Consider the following 8131-nt stretch of genomic DNA (forward strand, 5'->3'; position numbering starts at 1 on the left):
GGGGGCAGGAAGCCCAGCCAGGGTCTCTCCGTCCCAGGACTCTGGGGCTCTGACCTGAGCCAAAGGCAGATACTTGACCAACTGAGGCACGCAGGGGCCGCTGCAACACATTTCAAGGGGTTTAGGGGGTTAGCAGATAAGAGCAGTAAATATGTATATGAAGGAAAAGCAAGTGGCAAGCATTCATAGGTGAGTCTAGGAGAAAGCAATACAGCTCTCATTCCATTGGTCCTACAATTTTTTCTAAGTAAAGGTTGAAATAAAAATACCTACACCAAAATAAACCCCCAGAGTGAATATGAGCTATTGGTTTTGGTTGGAGAATTGTAGAGAGTATGTGAGGCAGATGCTGAACATACCTCAGTATAGGAAAGGTTGGGATGTCCTCTGAGACACGACTAGTCTTCCTTACGTCCTGCATTGAACCGACAGCCACACCACATAAAACTGTTCGCGTTTAAGGAATTCTGTCATTGATCTCTTCTTTCCACCAGAGGTCAATTTGTGAAGGATTTTATTACAGCATCTCCATTTTCTACTGGATGATTATCAAGCTTCTTTCCAGACTCACGTCTCCTCTAAGATGGACTCGTTCGCCACCTGTCTCTTAGATACTGAAATTCTAGCGACAGTTCCCCAGGCTAGACGGAAGCACTAAAATAATGCAGTTTTAGAGCTGGAAGAGATCCAAAAATCAAACGTACTCATAATCAAGCCTTTCTCAAAGGTCGATTCTGTGGCGACCAGACAGAGCCATGCGAACGTTTAGGAGCGCCTCTGCGTGGCTCAGTCGGTTGAGCGTCTGCCTTCCTTCCGCTCAGGTCGTGATCCCACGGTCCTGAGTGGGGACGAGCCCCACATCGGGCTCCCTGTCCGCGGGGAGCCTGCGTCTCCCTCTCCACCACACTCGCGCCCTCTCCCTCTGTCGCGCTCTCTCCCTCAGATAGATAAAATCTTTTAAAAACAAACTAATACTGGGAAAGGTTGAAATGAAAAGGTCGAAAAGCCAAGTGAGCAAGTGTTGGGAAGTGCGCCAGCCGCCCGCTTGATGGAGGCCTGTCGCGTCACATTTGCGGGGGCGGGGAGGCAAGCGAAGTGTGCGCGTAGTTGGGGGTTAACCCGCGCCAGACCTGTGGTCTGTCAATATTTTCTCCCATTCGGCAGTTGGGGCCCCGCGTCCCCAGCGCCGAAAGCCCCGCGGGCCCGGGACTGCGTGCTGCGGCCGCGGGACCGCGCCCCGGGAGACGCTCGCCGGCAGGTTGAAAGGGTCGGGCCCCGCGCAGCGACCGCCGCAGGCCGCCGGGGGAGGGCCTCCGAGGCCCGGAGAGGCGGGTGGGCCCCCGCGCGCGCAGCGGACCCGGTCCCGGCCCCGGCAGGTGGGGTCAGACAGTGGCTCCCGCCACGCAGACTCGCACGCATCCGCGTGTTGTCCGAGTGTGCGCGTCCCGCGCCGTGCGGGGAGGTCGGGGGGCTGGGAGACCCGGGAGGCCTGGCCGCCCTTCGCTGGGGGGCCCGGGCGGGGAGGGCGAGGGCACCCCCCTGCAGAGGTGACCCTGCTGTCCCCGGGGTCGGGGCGGGAGGGGGTGCCGTGCGGGTTTGCCCCCGTCGCCGCGCGGCTGTGGGGGCTTCAGAAGACGGACCCCAGGAATGACGGAAGCCTGCGGAGCAGCCCCCGCCGCCTGCGCCAACGCCGGGGAGCGGGTCAGGCGCGTGGCCCCGCCACCAGCTTGTGCTCCTCCACCTCCTGCGCTCTCGCAAGCTGGGTACAGCTGGGGCACCTGGCGGTGTCGCGGCACGGCCCACGCACCCGCGCGCCTGCTCCCCGCGGGACTGTCCTACTGGTTCCATCCGCGCGCCTTCAGGCGGTTCGTAAGGAATTTCCACAAAAAGGGGTTTAAACCCCTCCTTCAGCTTTTCCTATCCCCTAAGTTATATATGTCCTTGTTTATCTACTTATACTTTCCATGACTATTTTATTAATTCCGCTTGCGCTGGGACCATAACATCTGACATATTCATGCAATGAAGCAAAGTCAAGCATATGAGAATTTTTTATTACGGATATTTAAAAATATTTTTATTAACTAAACTAACCCCGCTGTGGGGCTTGAACCCATGACCCTGAGATCAGGAGTCCTGTGCTCTACTGACCGAGCCAGCCAAGCACCACTACTTTTGCTATGGAAATTTTAAAACACAAAACCCCAGGGAAATTAATAAAGCCTCATATGTCTGTCTCCCAGCTGCAAGATTAAGCAATATTTTCCCCAACCTCTCCCTCCCTCCCTCCCTCTCTCTATATATAACATTTTCCTCCTGTAAAAAAAAAAAAAAATCCAAGCATCATATCATTTTATTAATAAATATTCCAATATGTAAGAGAAGAGAGATGGGAATTTTAAATATAAGCACTACTTATTTAGTGAGGATGTCTAGTAGGGAAAAACCACCACCCTCTCTCAGGGCTGCCGCCACGACTTCCCCACTAGGCCGCTCACACTTGTCCTTGCCACCTGTTCTCTCCAGAAGGATCTTTCAGAAAGATGAAACAGATCATACTCTTCCTCCACTTTTAAGGGCTTCAATAGGTTCCCATTGCAGTTCGGGTAAAATTTCAAATCCTAGACGTGGTCAGTGCCTGTGTGATTTGTCCCCCTCTTCAGTGTCGTCGTCCCCCCCCCCCCCCGCCCCATGTCCCTTGCTCACTCTGTGCAGCTCACACTGGCCTTCCCTCAGCCTTCCTGATGCTCCCACACGTGCCTTTCACTTCATGTTCCCCTGCCTCTGCCTACAGTTTTCTCAACCTTTGTCCTAAATGTCACCTACTCGCCTAAAGGACATCTATTCAGGGAGACCGGGTGGCTCTGTTGGTTAAGGGACTCCCTTCAGCTCAGGTCATGATCCTGGGGTCCTGGGATCGAGTCCCACGTCAGTTCCTCCCTGCTCGGGAGGGAGTTTGCTTCTCCCTCTACCTTCTGCTCATTCTGTTTCTCAAAATAAAAATCTTAAAAAAAAAAAAAAGAAGTATATCTATTCAGATGCACATTTCCTAATCTCCCAGTTAACATTAACCTCCCAGGTGACTTTCCTCATGCTACTCTGTATGTTTTTCACATTCCTTAACAAAACTCGGGAGCATGTACTTACTTATTTTTTTGTTTCACTGTCTGTCCTCCCCCTAGACAGAGTATGCTGTGCACAGCTCCATGCCCGGAAGAGAAAAGACATTTGTTAAATACTTGTTGACAGGTGTGGGTAGTTGGGGCTGTGATTTCATCATGCTCAGAGTACAAATTCATGTGGTGGATTTGCTGCAGTCTCTCCTCTTCCTGCAGCTACAACTATTAAACATGACCAGACACCGACTAGATGCTATGGTCTTGAACATAATCCCCCAGACTACTCAGTGATTGAGCCTTATCTGTACAGGTAGGGAAGGAGAGAGAAACTAGAGTAACAGGGACAGAGGACCGTGAAATCATCTTTGAGGGACGTCCAGGCTGAAGGGTCAGGAAGGTTAGCGGGTTCTGAGGGGAGAGGGCGGAAACACAGGGGTGAATGCAGGGCACCTAGTGGGAATTTGGCTGTGACTCTGCTTGAGAGGGGTTTATAATCAAGTATCTGTTTCTGAACATCAAATGCTCTCCCCGGGGCAATGCAAGGTGCAACCCAGATCCCTACTAAGAAAAGATGGGGAAGTATAGCCCTGGTCCTCTGTAGTTTGGTGAGAGATAAGAAATGAGGTTAGGAACCTCTGCTAGGAAGAGAGCCAGGCAAGGGCTTGAGGTACAAAACAGCCATGACAATTCACTGTACTGTAGGAAACTGTGGAAGGGCTGCTTTCCACCATCCTGAAGAAGTGTGTGGGATCAGACCCCTTACAAGTGGTGTCTGCCAGCTTGGTCTGTAAGATAAGATGAAACCCCATCCTATTATATATAAAAATGTTACTAAATCTAGTGGTCATTTCTTAGTTAATATCTTCGAGTCTGAGCAGCATTTGTTCACCGCTCTTCTGCCTTTAAATACTTTATTTAAATTTATCTTTACTTTTTAAAAAATATTTTATTTATTTGACAGAGAGAAATCACAACTAGGCAGAGAGACAGGCAGAGAGAGGAGGAAGCAGGCTTCCAGGGAGCTCAATGTGGGGCTGGATCCCAGGACCCTGGGACCATGACCTGAGCCGAAGGCAGAGGCTTTAACCCACTGAGCCACCCAGGCGCCCCCCCCCCTACCATGACAGATTCTTGAAGCAGGGAGAGTACAATGTTTCTCCAGAAATCTTCCAACTATCTTCTTGTTAATGCGTTGCTAGAGGGGGAAACAACCTTAACTTGACAATGGCAAGGCCTCCAGGTATCCTGCGAGTCTTCTTTAACACATGAAAATCCTTTTGAAACCTCCCTTTTCCTTACCTTCCCAACCCCATAATATATAATCACCAGCCCTCGCAACGCCGGGCAGCAACTCTATCTGCCCATGGGTCCTGTCCCTGCGCTTTAATGAACCACCTTGTTGCACCAAGGACGTCTCAAGAATTCTTTCTTGGTCGTTGGCTCTGGACTTCACCTCACCAAACCTCACCTATCTTCCAAAACCCCATCAGTTACATAACCATATGTAATACTTCTGTGAAGATAACATGGAAAGTCCAAGTTTGAGACCTTGATAAAAGTGAGACTGAAGCTAGATGAACTTCAGTGATAAGAAATATCTCTACTCAAGGGTTGGGGGGGCAGTGGGTGGAGCATGTGACTCTTATCTCAGGTTGTAAATTCAAGCTCCCCCGGGGTGTAGAGATTACCTTCAAAAAAATAAAATCTTTTTTTAAAGATTTTTAAAATTTATTTGTCAGAGAGGGACAGAGTGTACAAGCAGGAGGAGTAACAGGCAGAGGGAGAAGCAGGCTCCCTGCTGAGCAAGGAGCCAGATGTGGGACTCAATTCTAGGACCTTGAGATTATGACCAAGCAGAAGGCAGCTGCTTAACCAACAGCCATCCAGGTGCTCCCCCAAAAATAAAATCTTAAAAAACATAATAAATATCTAAACTCAGTCTATCACCTAAAACAAAACCCAATACTAAAACAACACAAAAATACTACTCATACTGTTCTGTAATTTGCCTTTAAAAAAACAAGTGGGAAAATATTTGTCAGTTACGCCATGTGGATATGTATTGTCCTTATTAATAATCACATACTCCTCCAATATTACATTTAATCTTAAGTTATTTGGGGGCGTCTGGGTGGCTCAGTTGGTTGAGTGGGACGTATGATCTCAGGATCACGGGTTCAAGTCCCATGTTGGACTCTGCTCTGGGCATGGAGCCGGCTTTAAAAAAAATATTGTTCAAGTATTCCATTTGGTGGGCATAGTTTCTCACATTTAACTATCAGCAGGAGTGCCCCTTTGTACAATGGGTAACCTATGTGTATGTATATACATATTTTTCACACTAGTGTTGGTATTTCTCTAGCATAATCTATTAGTGGGTTGACTGCTGGGTTAAGGAAGGGTATGAACTTTGTAAAATTTACTAGATCATTTGCAATTTTCTTTCAGTGTGGTTGAGCTCATTAACAGCTGCGTGGACAGCATTTCAGAAATCTAAAGTGGGAGTAAGGGAGGGAGGGTGAGATCTTGTTTTAAGTGGCACGTCCTTATATGTAAGTGAGGTGGAGCGTTTCAGTTATGATTTTGATTTTCCTTTTTTAATATTTTATTTTTAAATTTTATTTATTTGTCAGAGAGAGGGATAATACAAGCAGGGGGAACAGAAGGCAAAGGGAGAAGAGGTTCCCGCTGAGCAAGGAGCCCCGATAAGGGGCTCCATCCCAGGACCCTAAGATCATGACCTGAGCTGAAGGCAGGTGTTCAACCCACAGAGCCAGCCAAGCATTCCAATCATTTGATTTTCTTCTGTGAACCATATGTGGTGGGGTTTTTTATTGTTATTTTTTTTCCTACTGAGTTTTCTTTTCTTGGTGAATATAATTTCATATAATCATTAGTTTATTTTATTAAGCATAAAACAACTACAAGGTCAAATGACTTCCACAGCAATTACTATTTGCAAGGCAAATTTCTAAGCATTTTACTGATCTTATCTAATTTAATCATCATCACAGCCTTATGATTTTTTTTAAAACTACGAGTATTAACCCAAAAGTTTTAATTAATTGAAAATCTCCTAAGGACTTGTCTCTGAGTCTCAGATTTTGTATTAAATCCGGAACATTTCATCCCTTCATTCAACAGTCGTTATGGTCTGCTTACTCCGGACGTGGCGTGATGAGATGCTCAAGACAAATGCGGTGTTCCCTGCCGTCCCGCGGGGGGAGCGTGGTCTGCACAGAGCTTCAGGGAAACTCGTGCTTGTGAGAGCCCCGCGGCCCACCGCGCCCTGCCTCCGCTGGGACCGGTCCGGAGGCTCCTGGAGCGCCGTGGGCTCGCCCTTGAGTCTCCGAAGGTGAGTGTGCGCTGGCGGGTGCGCTCCGCTCAGCGCGACACGCGCGACGGTAGCGCTTCGGACAGCCCAAGGGGCGGCTGCGGGCGGCCGGAAGGTGACTTGAAATTCGCTGAACGCGGGAGAGGAGTCCCTGCGACGCAGCGGAGAACAGAGCCAAGAGATTTCACGGGGAGGCAAAAAGCATCATTATTTTGCAAGATTTGTCTCACGAGTGGGAGGGTCGCGGTGGTGCGGGGTGCGGCTCCCGACGCGGGGACTCGCACCCCCGCCGCTCCGGAGCTGGCCCGCGCCGGGTTAGCGCGCCTGGAGGCGGGCGGACTCTTCCCCGCGCGGCGCTCGCGGGTCTGCTTTGCCCCTAACTCGTTCTCATCGGCTGCCGAGGCTTTGGAGACCCCTGCCCAGGCCTACAGTGCGGATAAGCCGCATAAAAAGAGACTGCAGGGCCAGTGCCACCGGAAAACAGGAATGCGCGGCGTGTTGCGCTCCGGAGGCGGGAATGAGTCCGGGGAAAGCGGGGTGCGCGGCCCGAGCGGCGGGCGGCGGGCATGGGGGAGCCGGCGGCTGCGCCCGGGGTCAGCTGTTCGCGGAGGATCGCGCGCACCACTGCCTGGCGGTCGGTTTGGGGCTAAATCCGGACACCGGACTCAGACGGTGGTGGTGGCCGGTAAACCAGGGAAAGGGCGATGGGACGTACCGGGGCACAACTTGAGGAGGACAGCGGGGAGAGAGATACCTGACAGGCGGGGCTTCCGTGCGACGAGGTGGCCGAGTGGTTAAGGCGATGGACTGCTAATCCATTGTGCTCTGCACGCGTGGGTTCGAGTCCCACCCTCGTCGGCTGTGCTCTCCTTTTGTTCCGCCCATCCCGAACGACGAGTAGGCGCTTTCTCACAGTCCATTCCTCACTCTGCACCCAGCTGAGTAACTGCTTAGAATCCTCCCTGTTCCCTGCTTCTTCAGGAGCGCTTCTCCTCTGCCGGAATGCTTGTTAATTGATTTATTTCGTTCATGTTTCGTTCCCCCATCAAATTTTCATTCCTTTACAAGTTTTGCTTAGCCCGGATTCCCCACTGAGGAAACAACTGAACCATTGAGGACCGTAGAAAAATATTGCCTAACAAAGAGAAACTGATAAGACTGACTACAGAGAAATGCACACAAAATTGTATGTAATAAACCTCACGGGTTATTTAAGGCATTTTTCAAGCTAATGGTACCTCTACTGCAATTTTCGTCTATTACCCTTTATTCTCACTTTATTTTTTTTTTTAAGATTTTTATTTACTTGACAGAGAGAGAGAGAAAGAGGGAACACCCCAGGGGGAGTGGGAGGGGGAGAAGCAGGCTTCCCTCCGGGTAGGGAGCCCACCCCACCTAGGGCTCTATCGGGATCCTGAAATCATGACCTGAGCCGAAGGCTGATGCTTAATGACTGAGCCACCCGGGTGCCCCTATTTTTATTTTTTAAATTAAATTAGTTAATTTACTATCCAACACAGGACTTGAACTCACAACCTCAACATCAAGAACTTCATGCTCTACTGACTGACACAGCTGGGTGCTCCTATTATTTCTATTTTTTTAAGATTTTTTTTTAAGATTTTATTTATTTATTTGACAGACAGAGATCACAAGCAGGCAGAGAGGCAGGCAGAGA

General features: G+C 49.8%; 1 non-coding gene across 1 annotated transcript; it reads left to right on the forward strand.

Annotated features, from left to right (window-relative positions):
- Positions 1-7229: 7229 nt before the first annotated feature.
- On the forward strand, positions 7230-7311 carry TRNAS-GCU. The gene has a single exon. It is a non-coding gene; the product is annotated as a tRNA-Ser (tRNA).
- The last annotated feature ends 820 nt before the right edge of the window (positions 7312-8131 follow it).

Source organism: Meles meles, chromosome 5 (genome assembly GCF_922984935.1).
Source record: "Meles meles chromosome 5, mMelMel3.1 paternal haplotype, whole genome shotgun sequence".
Taxonomy (NCBI): domain Eukaryota; kingdom Metazoa; phylum Chordata; class Mammalia; order Carnivora; family Mustelidae; genus Meles; species Meles meles.